Genomic DNA, 12,703 nt, shown 5'->3' with positions numbered 1-12,703 from the left:
ACTGCAACTTTCTGGTTTATAGGTCTACGCTCAACCACTGAGCCACTCCAGCTGGGCCATAACAAATACTTCAAAAAATAAATAAGATAAGATAAAATAAAATAAAATAAAATAAAATAAAATAAAATAAAATAAAATAAAATAAAGGAAGGCTTAAAAAAACACCTTTATATTGTATTATTTGACAATATAAATATATTAAAAATAAGTAGAATGATTATTTTTGTTAAATATTTATATACTTAATCAGCTTGTTAGTTATATCTGGCTCTACTACTACATCACTGGCATTTTTCTGAAGAAATGTCTTTTTTTTCTAATATTGGCATATTTTTTAAAATTTTCATGTCTAAATAAAATTGAAATTGACACCTTCAATTAACTTGTCTGTGTAAACCATAATATTTTTACTTGAGAAACATAATCTCTCTGCAAGAACTGAGTGAGTTCTGTGAAATGGAGAATATTCTCAATTATAATATTTTTGTATTAAAATGTATAAGAAGCTTAAATATAACCCTTGATACCCCCTCTTTTGGCCTCCAGAGTACATTTCCTTGACAAACATTTCTAGAAGACAAAATTCATCAAATAAATTCTCTCCAGATGTGATTCTTTTGATGTTTTCCCAACTGGGATGCTACAAAATCAAAGGCACTCCTAATTTTGATCCATTCCATTGGGCATTATAAAAGTTTCTCCTCACAAGTGGGAATACTAGTATTCCAAAGAGCAATATTACACCTTGGACATGACTTGATGTCTGTCATTTAATTTGTTCACTCTGCTAGAGTTGGGATGCTTCAGTGTCTTCCTTTTTGCAAACTTTGTTTGTCAATAGTTGTAATTCTCCAAAGCCTCAAAAGCTGAAGATTTCTGGTGCTCCTTGAGTTTTTTAATTAAAATTTCTAACTGCTATCGGGGAAAAAAGAATAATGTAATTTTTATAAGTTGTATGACTTTCATTAAAGTTGTATGGAGAGCTTATCTAATTTTTCACATGCTTCAGACATTTAAAAGGAAGATTTGTTTAGATTTTTTAAAAAAACACTGAAATGGTTGCTTAGCAACTGCTTCCTGCATTACATGATGTTGTTATGATTTCCACCTGCTGGAGAAAAACATCAATAAAATCCTTTGCCAATCAAAAATTTTTTTTCCCTAGCTGCTGTTGAATAAATGCACCCCAAATCTAGAGGACTCATTTATGAAAAAGTTCAATACCACTGATAGGACACATTGATTTACTAAGTAGTCCCAATTAATGTTGGACAGCGAAGAGAGCAGTCTAGAGTGGCCATGCTGATATGGTTTTTGTCTGTTTGTTTGTTTTTAGTTCAACATCAGCTTCATTACAAAAATTTTGTAGTTTAATACTTGGCATATTCAAAATTTATAAATTTTAACAAATACAGCTATTTCAATTTTGGTATATAATGCAACTTCTTTAAGTGAAATTATGACTTCCATTTACACTTTAACCAACTTCAATTACATTTCTGCTTCATATTTTAATTTTAAAATTAGACATCTTAAATTAGTAACATACACAATGTTCCGCCAAGCTTATACAACATCATCACAGTATTTGTAGTTCATATTTTAAACCAAATGTATGGGAAGATTCACAATAATGTCAGGTGTTTCAGCTTAATCAGACTGCATTTCTGTTTTCATTACCAAAACACATTATAGCTTTTGCTTCATTTTTTTGTACATGAACACTAAAACCTGAAATAAAAAATTGGCAAAGTTGTTTTCTTCCCTGGTTGCTTGAAGATCAGCCTTCATCATGAACAACACAGTAACTATCTAGACCAGAAGTTCATGACCAAGAGACTACTTCAGTGGAAACAAATGATCATTGGTGTCTTTCACCCTGGAAAGGCAATAGTACCTAAGACAGAAATTTGGGAAAAACTAGCCAATACAATATAAGACCACACCAGATGTCATTTTTGTGTTTGGATTCAGAACCCATTTGGTGGTGGCAAGACCACTGGCTTTGGCATGATTTATGATTCCTTAGATTACACAGAGAAAAATGAACCCAAACATAGATATGCAAGACATGGCCTGTATGAGAAGAAGACCACCTTAAGAAAACAGCAAAAGAAATGCAGAACAGAATGAAGGAAGCCAGGGGGACTGCACAGGTCAATGTTGGTGCTGGTAAAAGTGAGCTGGAGATGGGACAACAGAGGAGGAAAAATTCTTCGGTGACTTTATGTGGTGATTGTGCAGATTTTTCGTGCAAGGATTAATAAACTAAGAACTTTTGTGTGAAAAAAATAATGGCAAAGTCAATTTAGAAGAGCAATCACTGGCTGTAAATGTTATGTAAGCACCTCTACAGCTGCATGTGATAAATCATAAGCTTCAAGTCCAAGGTTCTCAAAATAGCAATTCATTTGGTTGTCCATTACTGTGCTTCTTCAGCAGATCTGTATGTTGGGGTTTTCATTCGGTAATTGATATCACTTTGTCCCTTATGGTTCTGAGGGTTGGCAAATGCTGACATTTTGTGAAACTTCACATTCATCAACTTACTTGGGAACTGGAAATTCAGCACTTAATTTTTAACTAAATGTGAACTTCCATTTTTGAGCTTATTACAAAATAAAGCATCATGTTATTATTATTCACCAAATAATAACATAGTTAGTTATTGTAGATATACAGCATACAAGAAATGACCATTCATTATGTTAAAAGTGTTTAGATTGGTCTCTATATGCTTCTAAGGCAGCACTCATGGCCTCTTTTCCCTGAAAACATTTTGAATATTCTAACCCACCTTTCCCTCTCACCCCACCAGCTGTGCCTTTGCAGCTCCATACATGCTGTAGGCCTGAGCATGGGCATGGCGTGCCTCACTGGTAAACCCAAGGGCACAGGGCATCAGGGTATTCTCTCAGAGGCTGGAGGGGTTCGCTGTCCCTGGCAGCTTCTGCTTGACTGAGTTTTCTTTTCTTTTTTTTAAAAAATATTTTTTATTGATTTTTTACAGAGAGGAAGAGAGAGGGATAGAGAGTTAGAAACATCAATGAGAGAGAAACATCGATCAGCTGCCTCCTGCACACCCCCTACTGGGGAAGTGCCCACAACCAAGGTACATGCCCTTGATTGGAATCGAACCTGGGACCCTTCAGTCTGCACGCTGACGCTCTATCCTCTGAGCAGAACCAGCTAGTGCGAGTGCATTTTCTTTTGTAAGCAAATGCCCTGCTATCTTGAAAAGGAAGCAGTGGTTCCATTGTGTTTGGAAAGGATTGGGGAAAATAGAAATGGGTCATTGCTGGTTATCCTTCGTTAGAGTGACATCTCCGCTGCTTGTCTTAGTGCATGCTGCTATAACCAAGCATCATAGCTGGGTGGCTTAAACAACATATTTCTGGAGTCTGGAAGGTCAAGATCAAGGTGCTGGCAGATTCGGTGTCTGGAGAGAGTCTATTTCCTGGTTTTCAGATGGCCATCTTCTTGTTATGTTACACCTGGCTTTTCCTCAATGTGTGTGTGTGTTGGTGGGGGGTGGGGGTATGGTGGGATGAGGGGGCGGGAGCAGCAGCTCTGATTTCTTCCTCTTATAAGGGGTCTAATCCCATTGTGTGTGAGGGCTTCATCCTCATGACCTCAACTAAACCTCATTACCTCTCCAAAATCCCACCTCCAGATACCACCATATTGGGAATTAGGGCTTCAACATGTAACTTTTAGGGGACACAAACATTCAGTCCAAAGCACTGCTTATGTGCTTACAGTCTTGGACAAGACTGCAGAGGAAGCTTGGAAATACAAAGTGGAGGACTACTCAACCAACCCCAGCTTCTTTTCATGCAACTATTAATAGTAATTCTCTATCAAAGTGAAAATACCAAGGCAAATGTTAAACCAAACAGGATGGCAAGCATAGACCTAGATAAACCAGCACTGTCCAGGGCAAAGAGGACCCTCTAGCCATTATTAGAAAGAATGGCCCTTTACCTGAAAAGAAGTTTTTACATAGGAACACTAGAGGGCGCTTTAGACTGTAAGAATTCTGCTTTAATTTACACAAGGTAACATTTAGTACCAACTTTATGTTACTAAATTTCAATAGTGAATAGTTTATAAACCTTTAAAATGATAATAAAATAGTAAATTCACATCAGGTGATTTTTATATTCTAAGAACATGAACAAATTTAATACAAATGTTTTGCTTGTTTCCATACCACCCCATGCTAAAGGTTATGATAACCCTATTTCTTTAATTGAATGTATTGGGGTGACATTTACGTGCATGTGGCGCCCACTGTTCTTAAACGTATTGACAAGTAGGAGTGGATTATTAAGGCAAGTACTCTAGTCTTTAGGGAAACGGTATAAGCAGTGGAAGAAAATGTTTGACCTGACAACTGAGCTAACGCCTGTGGTTCTATCCCCACTTCTGTGACTTTGGGCAAATTTTATAATCTTTCTGGATATGTTTGTTAATAAACTAAGTGACTGCTAAGTCTTTTTTAAGTCTGAAATTCTCGAATCCTGAGCTTTATATTTAACTTTGATTAATTTTTAATTTACATTTGCTTGTAGGTGTCATGTCTAGAAATTATCTTCAACTCAAATTATGAAACCAGAGATTCTGTGACGACTGGATCAGAAGAAAGAGGACAGGTAGATGGTTCCCATCAAATTCCTTACAGTGGCTCGTTTTGCATTAGAAACAGATGGCTTTTGGCAGTTACTAGAAAATACTCACACAGGCACTGCTGCCCAACCTCATACGTCCCTTGAAGCAAAAATGTTGGTCAGATGTTTATATTTCACTGACTTTCTGGCTAGGATTCAGACTAGATAGAAAGTGAGAGGGGATAAAAATTATGTGAGATTTAAAATTAAGTCTAATTAGTCTCTTTCTGGTGTTATGAAAACAAATGAGAAAAACATTTGCCACATAGATGTAAGCCCCATCTGCCCTCATATAATTGAAGCCAGCGTGTTTAGTGATCTGGTGTTCGATTTAATATTGTTGCTACACAGTTTTTTAACTCCTGAAGAATGCTCTGACATTGTTAACTGAGTTTCCTTATAAAACAAACACATTGTTGAATGATGTATGCTTTGCATGGAAAAATAAAATGTTAGCAACATTCATCTCTGTTGGAAGGAAAATAATTTGGTTGGTGGAATTGGATGACTCCTGTCTTATATACACACATCTGTGTCTGCAGGTATACCTCTGTGTGTTCATACTTCAAATGTCCATTCATTTTAGTTAGTAACTCTTGGGTGATAACTTGTTTTACATCTTGAAGTTTCTCCACACTTCATAGTGAAAAATCAAAATTCAGGAGATCCCAAAGGGAATGTCCATATCTTGATAATTTATTCATGACTCATAATGTCTGAACTGAGTCTTGGGAGCAGCAGGCAGCAATAGGGGAGGAAAGGACACAGAAGCTACACCAAAAAGCAGGGTGTAAGACAGGGGTCCTGCCCTGACCAGTTTGGCTCAGTGGATAGAGCATCGGCCTGTGGACTCAAGGGTCCCAGGTTCGATTCCGGTCAAGGGCATGTACCTTGGTTGTGGGCACATCCCCAGTGGGGAGTGTGCAGGAGGCAGCTGATCGATGTTTTTCTCTCATCGATGTTTCTAACTCTCTATCCCTCTCCCTTCCTCTCTGTAAAGAATCAATAAAATATATATATATTTTTTTAAAAAAAGACAGGGGTCCTGATGGGTCTCACTCCAGGGAACTTTGGCAGGGGGTGCAACTAGGTAAGTCTGTAAGGAGACCACAGTGGAAGCCTAAGGAGGTTGGTGTCAGGAAGACTCAACCCATCTATTATCAACCCTGTAGGGATTGCCTCGTTGCGCCAGGAGCTACAGTTGCTGAAATGAGTGTGGAAGGTCCTTTTAATGCTTCATAAAGTCTTTGATGAACAGGCTGGCTTGAATTCAAGATAGTGAATTCTGTTTTTGTTATTGTTGTTCCTTAGAGAATCTTCAGAGTGCAATGATTTCCTCAGTCATTTAGCTACACATTAATTTTATTATTCTTCTTTAAAAGTATGTTAGAAACAGCCTGGCCAAGGGGCTCAATTGGTTGAGCGTCATCCTATATGCCAAAAAGGTTGTGGGTACGACTTCCAGTCAAGGGCACACATTTAGGTTGTGGGATGCCCATATGGGAGGCAACTGATAGATCAATAAGTGTTTCTCTCTCACATCATTGTCTCTCCCTCCCACCCTCTCTCCCTCTCAAATCAATGAAAATATCTTCAAGTGAAGATTTAAAAAACCTATGTCAGAAATAACACTGGGGGAAGAGAGAGATCAAATGGATATTAATATTTCCACTGTTGTTTTCAGTGACATCATTTTCAAGATTATCAGTCAAGACTCTCTTAGTTGCATGTGACTGAATCTAGCCTATGCAAAAAAGGGAATTTGTGGGTTCACATAATTGCGAAGTCTAGCGGGTGGAGAAACGAATAGCTAGACCGGAGTTTCAAATGTTGCTCCTCATCTCTGTTCCCCTCTGCTTACAGGTTTGGATCTTACAGTTTTTAAAAAGAGTATTTTTCTTGAGAACTCTAATGAGGTGGAGAGCTTTGGTTCAATTAGCATGTGCCAGATGGCTGACTGGCATTTTGGCTCTGTAATACAAGTGGTGAAAAAACTATAGAGAGAATTACAAAGTAAAAAGGGAAGTCATTCTCTTGCACCCCATTCCTCGACTTGTGGGGTCAAGAGTGTCAAACATTGGGAACAAATGATGTCACACATCAGCAATGAGCAATGAAGACTGAGGGCATTAGACTGACTCCCATCCCCAGAGGAAGGACACTGTGAGTGCTCAATACCTGTCGGGCATTTTTCCTAAACCTTTTATGTGTAACACATTTAATGCACATCGAAATCCTATGAGAGAGGGATGAGTATTATCTCCACTTTATGGATGAGGAAACGGAGGCACTGGGAGTTGAGAAGACTGCCCAGGGTCACACACTAGTGCATAGAAGTTTGTCTTCAGTCATATGCTCTTAACCATTATGCTGTACAACATAGCTACATGGCATAATAATTGGTGAATCATATCCAATGAACGAATAACTATTGTGTTACAAAGGTACTAAGCACATGGTAAAGAAGGGAAGAGTGAAAACTCCATATTTTTTCCTAGTGGCTAGCTCAATAATTTGATGCATCCATCCAGCTCCCAAGGGTCCTGTGGAGTCTACTCAAATCGGGAATAGATTTACCTGGGTCACATCAAGGTTTACCTGAAAATAATGAATATGGATTCAAGGCCACCCACTAACCAACCTTGGGAGTTCAGCACAGGGATAGCATAGAGAGCAAGGGGAACAATAATGGGGTCCACTTCCTGAGAGAATAGGTAACATGCAAGCAGGGGCATTGCTTGATCCCCTCCCCAGCTCTGTTCTGTAACAGCAAATCAGGAACAGTCGAGCCTCTCTGTCTGTCTGCTCTGGGAGCCAGACTTCCTTGGGTGGAACCCTAACCAAAGAAGACAGACAGACACTGAAGTGCCAGGACTAAAGCTGGTGTCAGTGAGGGATGGGTGAGGTGGGAGGTGGGGGAGCTGTGTGTGAGGTTGTCTCCCTTTGCTAATTTTTCTTTTTGTATTTGTTTTTGCTGTAACTTTTGAAATTGTGGTTAAATAGACACAAAATAAAACTGATCGTTTTTAAGTGTACAATTCAGTGGCATTAGTACATTCACAATGTTGTGCAACCATCACCACTATCTTCAGGTATACCTTGTTTTATTGCATTTCTCTTTATTGCGCATCACGGATGCTGCAGTTTTTACAAATTGAAGGCAAGACCATCCACCAGCAAAAAGAATTATGACTTGCTTTATTGCGGTGGTATGGAACCAAACATGCAATATCTCTGAGGTATGCCTGTTTTCTAGAACTTTTTCCTCATTTCAAATAGAAACTCCCCACTCCCCTTCCTCCAGCCCCTGTTAACCTCTATTTTAGCTCTGTCTCAGTGAATTTGCCTGTACGAGGCACTGCTATAAGTGGAATCATACATTATCTGTCCTGTTGTAGCTGGCTTCTTTCCTTTAGCATAATGTGCTCATCTATGTCACTCATCAGGGTTCATCTATGTCGTAGCATGTGTTAGAATTCCATTTCTTTGTTCAAGTACAAGACTGGAGAGGAGATGGCATGAGGTGGTCTGGGCTTGCCCTCCGTGCATGGTGGTGGGAGGAAGCAGGGCAGGGGTGTAGTCCTCCTGCCCTGGAAGAAGCTCTGAGTTGCCACCCGGCTGCTGCCTTGTCATTTTCCGAGGCTAGCAAGTGTTGTGATGGATGGGGCAACAGAAAAACAAACTTCTCACCCCCAACCTATCCCCAGATTCCTTCTCCTTATCACATCACATACAGGGCCTGGGAGATTGACTTGATTTGATAGCGAGGGAGAGTGCGGAGTTGAGGTGGGAAGAAGGCCTGTCAACTACTCATATTTCAACGTGACTTCGTGCCATCAGATCCTTTTCCAGCACTCCCAGGTGAGCTAAGCAAGTGGGAATGCTGGGGTTGGAGTGCAGAGAAACATAAGGTGGAGGCTTTGGAGCAGGGGTCCTCAAACTTTTTAAAGAGGGGGCCAGTTCACTGTCCCTTAGACCGTTGGAGGGCCGGACTATAGTTTAAAAAAAACTGAACGAATTCCTATGCACACTGCACATATCTTATTTTGAAGTAAAAAAACAAAACGGGAACAAATACAATATTTGTATTTGCATGTGGCCCGCGGGCCATAGTTTGAGGACCCCTGCTTTGGAGCATATGTATGGCAGCTTATTCGGGTATCACCTGAGCTCCTGGCTTCTGGGGAGAAGGAGGGAGAGAGAGGAACCTGGAATCCAGAGGAGAAGGGCAGAGGAGCCGGTCTTGCTCTTGCCAGTCTTACTTAGCAGGGACCAGGTGGGACACCTCCATGCCCACCCAGAAGCCATCATTTCAAACACCTAAGGGCCCCAGCCCACCTGGAGTCTTGAAAGGGAATGGGGAGGGCTGTATTTTGCAGCCTCCTGCCCTCCTTCCTTTCCCGACTTTCTGGTGATGGAGCCACGAAGAAGTTTCCAGCACTGACTCTGGGTCAAGCAGTGGAGACAGAAGTCCTTTTGTGGAGGCAGTTGATGTTCTTTTCAGCTGTACTCACTCGTTCACTTCCAGCTCCCAGATCTCGTGGCCATGACTCTGTAGAGGCTTCCACGTGGGCTTCCGCACGTTGACACTCAGAGGAGGACCGGCCTCCTTTCAACTCAGTGTTGTTCTTTCTTAGCTGAACTCTGGCCGGGTCGGTGGAAAGGTAGCCAGCAGTGACCGAATGAAGTACGTGCGGAGTCCGGAGACAGGAAGGAGGTTTCTAGGTCTGTGTTGTTGACCTAATTCTGTATTATGTGTTCAGTGTTGCTGACCTAATTCTGCATTATGTTTTCATTGAATGAGTTGATTATTTTTATATCATTTCCTGGTAAGTGAATTACCTTCAGTACTTTCAGTTTTTCCATGTCTCATTTTCTAGTTCCTTACCACATTTTATTTGCACTTGAAAATTCCTTGCTTAAGCTCGTCGTTCTCATACTTTTAAGCCACTGGGAACAATGCTGCCTGCTTAGTATTTGAAAGGCAGATTGCTGCTGTTATAAACACCCTGGTCTTCCACCTAATTTGCATGAGGAATAAGTTAAAATTTATTGTCAAGTCTTTAAAGGGGCTATGTCCTTCACGTTGCTTTTTAATATTGAATGTATTCATTTTTAAAATATGTGTATTTTAATTAATTTCAGAGAGGAAGGGAGAGGGAGAGAGAGAGATAGAAACATCAATGATGAGAGAGAATCATTGATTGGCTGCCTCCTACACGACCCCCACTGGGGATCGAGCCCACAACCCGGGCATGTGCCCTAACCGGGAATCAAACCATGACCTCCTGGTTCATAGGTAGATGCTCAACCACTGAGCAACACTGGCCGGACTTAACATACCAATTTAATCTTGTTGCTTTAATCACCCTCCTTAAGTGCTTAAACATGCATCACTGGTCTGGCTTTCTCTCACTATCTCTGAAATCTGGTTCCTTGTTAAACAAGTTAGATATTTGTTCCCTAAAATGATATTCACTGTGTACTGCAGTTGCTGGCATTGCTTTTTGTGTTTCAGTTTCAATGAAAACATTTAAACAAATCACTTAAAATATATGTTCTCATTGTGTTTTGATACTGATATTATCTTGATGTTAGGGGTGAACATTGGAGAAACATTTCTAAGTTAATGTTCACACTCATGGCTTTCTTGTTTCTAGCACTTGCTCAGTTGTGCCAAATTTCTGCTGGTGTGACATAGTAAAAAGACTCCTTTGTCCTGTGGAAATTTGATTTTTGTATCCCTTCCCCAATATTCAGTGCGTTTTGAGATTCTCTTCAGTCCTAAAGATTAAATGGGAATAGTAATGCGATTAAACATGGCTTTTAACAATGTTTAATAACAAGCTGTCATTGCTTAAAAATTATTTTAATATTCAGGACATGTCAATAGGAATGATTCTTAAGGCAGTATTAATCCCTTCCTGTTATGCGTTTTGCAAGTGTTATTGGTTTAGTAGTCATGTGCTGCATGACGATGCTTCAGTGAATGGTGGGCTGCATCTCCTACAGTGGTTCCGTAAGATTATATTAGTAGTACAGCTGAAGAATTCCCATTGCCTCCTGATGTCATAGCCATGGTAATATGGTAGTGCTTGCATTCCTCACGTGTTTGTGGTGATGCTGGTGTAAACAAACCCATGTGCCGCCAGTTGTATAAAAGTATAGCACATCCAATTAGGTACAGTACATACTACTTGATCATGATAATGACTGCTACTGGTTTATGTATTTACTATACTATATTTTTATCACTATTTTACAGTGTCCTCTTTCTACTTATAAAAAAAAAGTTTGTTGTAAAACAGTATGTTGTGTTACATCAGCAGCAGCTGCCGCCTACATCTTTCCTGAGTCTCTTGAATGCATTATTTTCTCTTGTGTTTGATTTACCCTCATGTTGTTTTGTACCATAACATGCTGTACAGTCTTGTAGCCTAGGTCAGTAGGCTGTACCATATAGTTTAGGTGTGTGGTAGGCTATACCGTCTACGTCTGTGTAAATGCACTCTCTGGTATTCACACAAAGAAAACACTTAACAATGCATTTCTTAGGTTACATCCCTGTAGTTAAATGGAGCTTGACTGTTTATGCCTGTGAAACCTATGATAAATGTAAATAAATTTATTTAGTGACCCTTTAATGAATACTTCTTCCTCCTCCATAAAAGGATACATTTATTTTGTAAGAAGTGACACAATTTATATTTTATAAGAAATATTTTAAATTTATTTAATGTCAGGAGGTTTTTGCACATTAAATATGCAATATAATATTTATGTTTCCTCTTTCTGTTACTGAAAAGAAAAATGACTTCAGTGGAGAAGGCAGGAAGGTTTTTGGTCTCTGTCCTTGAGTCAGATTGTTCCTTTACTGTGGCTGTATTATTTGCGTAGATTGCTGTAATTATATAGTTCATCTTTTCAGCAGCCTCAACTAATTCCGTTTAAAATCGGATTAAAACAAAACAAAACTTTCTTTTTCTTGTGTGTCCAAACCCGTAATTTAGACTGTTCTGAACTTTTAAAAGAATGCTTAGCTAGATCTTTTTCCAACCACAATTTGATTTAATTTCCTTAAAAAGCAAGAAAATTGTGCCACATGCAAAGATCCTGGAGTTGGTCGTTTAGGAGCTGTTTCAGATGATGGGGAAATTAAGTGGACCACCTTGTACTATTTTCTTTTGTAAGTACAGTTGACCCTCGAACAACATGGGGTTTAGGAGCTCTGACCTCCCACACAGTCAAAAATTCACATCTAACTTTTGACTCCCCCAAAGCTTAACTGCTAATAGCCTACAGTTAAGCCGTACCATTAACATAAACAGTTGATCAACACATATTTTGCATTATGTACTGTATTTTTACAACAAATAAGCTAGAGGAAAGAAAATGTTATTAGGAAAGTCATAAGAAAAAGAAAATATTTATTGCCAAAAATCCATGTATAAGTGGACCTGCACAGTTCAAACCCGTGTTGTTCAAAGGTCAGATGTAGTGGAAGAGAATTAGGGCTGGGAAACCAGGGGTGAGTCTTCATCAACGCAGAGGAAGAGGTGCAAGGGTGGGATTCTCCCTTTTGACCTTAGCATTTCAGTGGGTCTTTGTTTTTGGATGGACTCTTTCCCCTCCCCTGTTCCTTTTCATTAAAGGAAAAAATACAAGCACTAAAAAAGTGGTAATATTTGCATGCCCTCTGAGCTTTGGAAAGACATTTTCTTTGGGTTTAGCTCACTGGGTCCATCTAGTTCTGCTGTGTTTTCATACTGTATTCATTGGGAAAACTTTAAGTGGAATGAAGCACACAGAGGTATTACATTATCTCAAGTTTCTTCTTGAGTCATTTCAGCTGCAGTTTCTATTCCTTCTGCTACTCAGAAAATGGGGGGCTTTGGAAGTAGGGACTCCCCAAGCTAAAAAAGCTCCACGTCCTGCCAACTCAACTTTCTTCCACTTCCCCATACAAGTTCAACATCTGATGTATGATTTGGTTAGTGCTGGAAGGAGGGCCTTCAGCGGAAGCAATTGTGAGA

This window comes from Myotis myotis, unplaced genomic scaffold (assembly GCF_014108235.1).
Source record: "Myotis myotis isolate mMyoMyo1 unplaced genomic scaffold, mMyoMyo1.p scaffold_m19_p_2, whole genome shotgun sequence".
NCBI classification, from domain to species: domain Eukaryota; kingdom Metazoa; phylum Chordata; class Mammalia; order Chiroptera; family Vespertilionidae; genus Myotis; species Myotis myotis.
Note: the sequence above shows the minus strand (reverse complement) of the source record.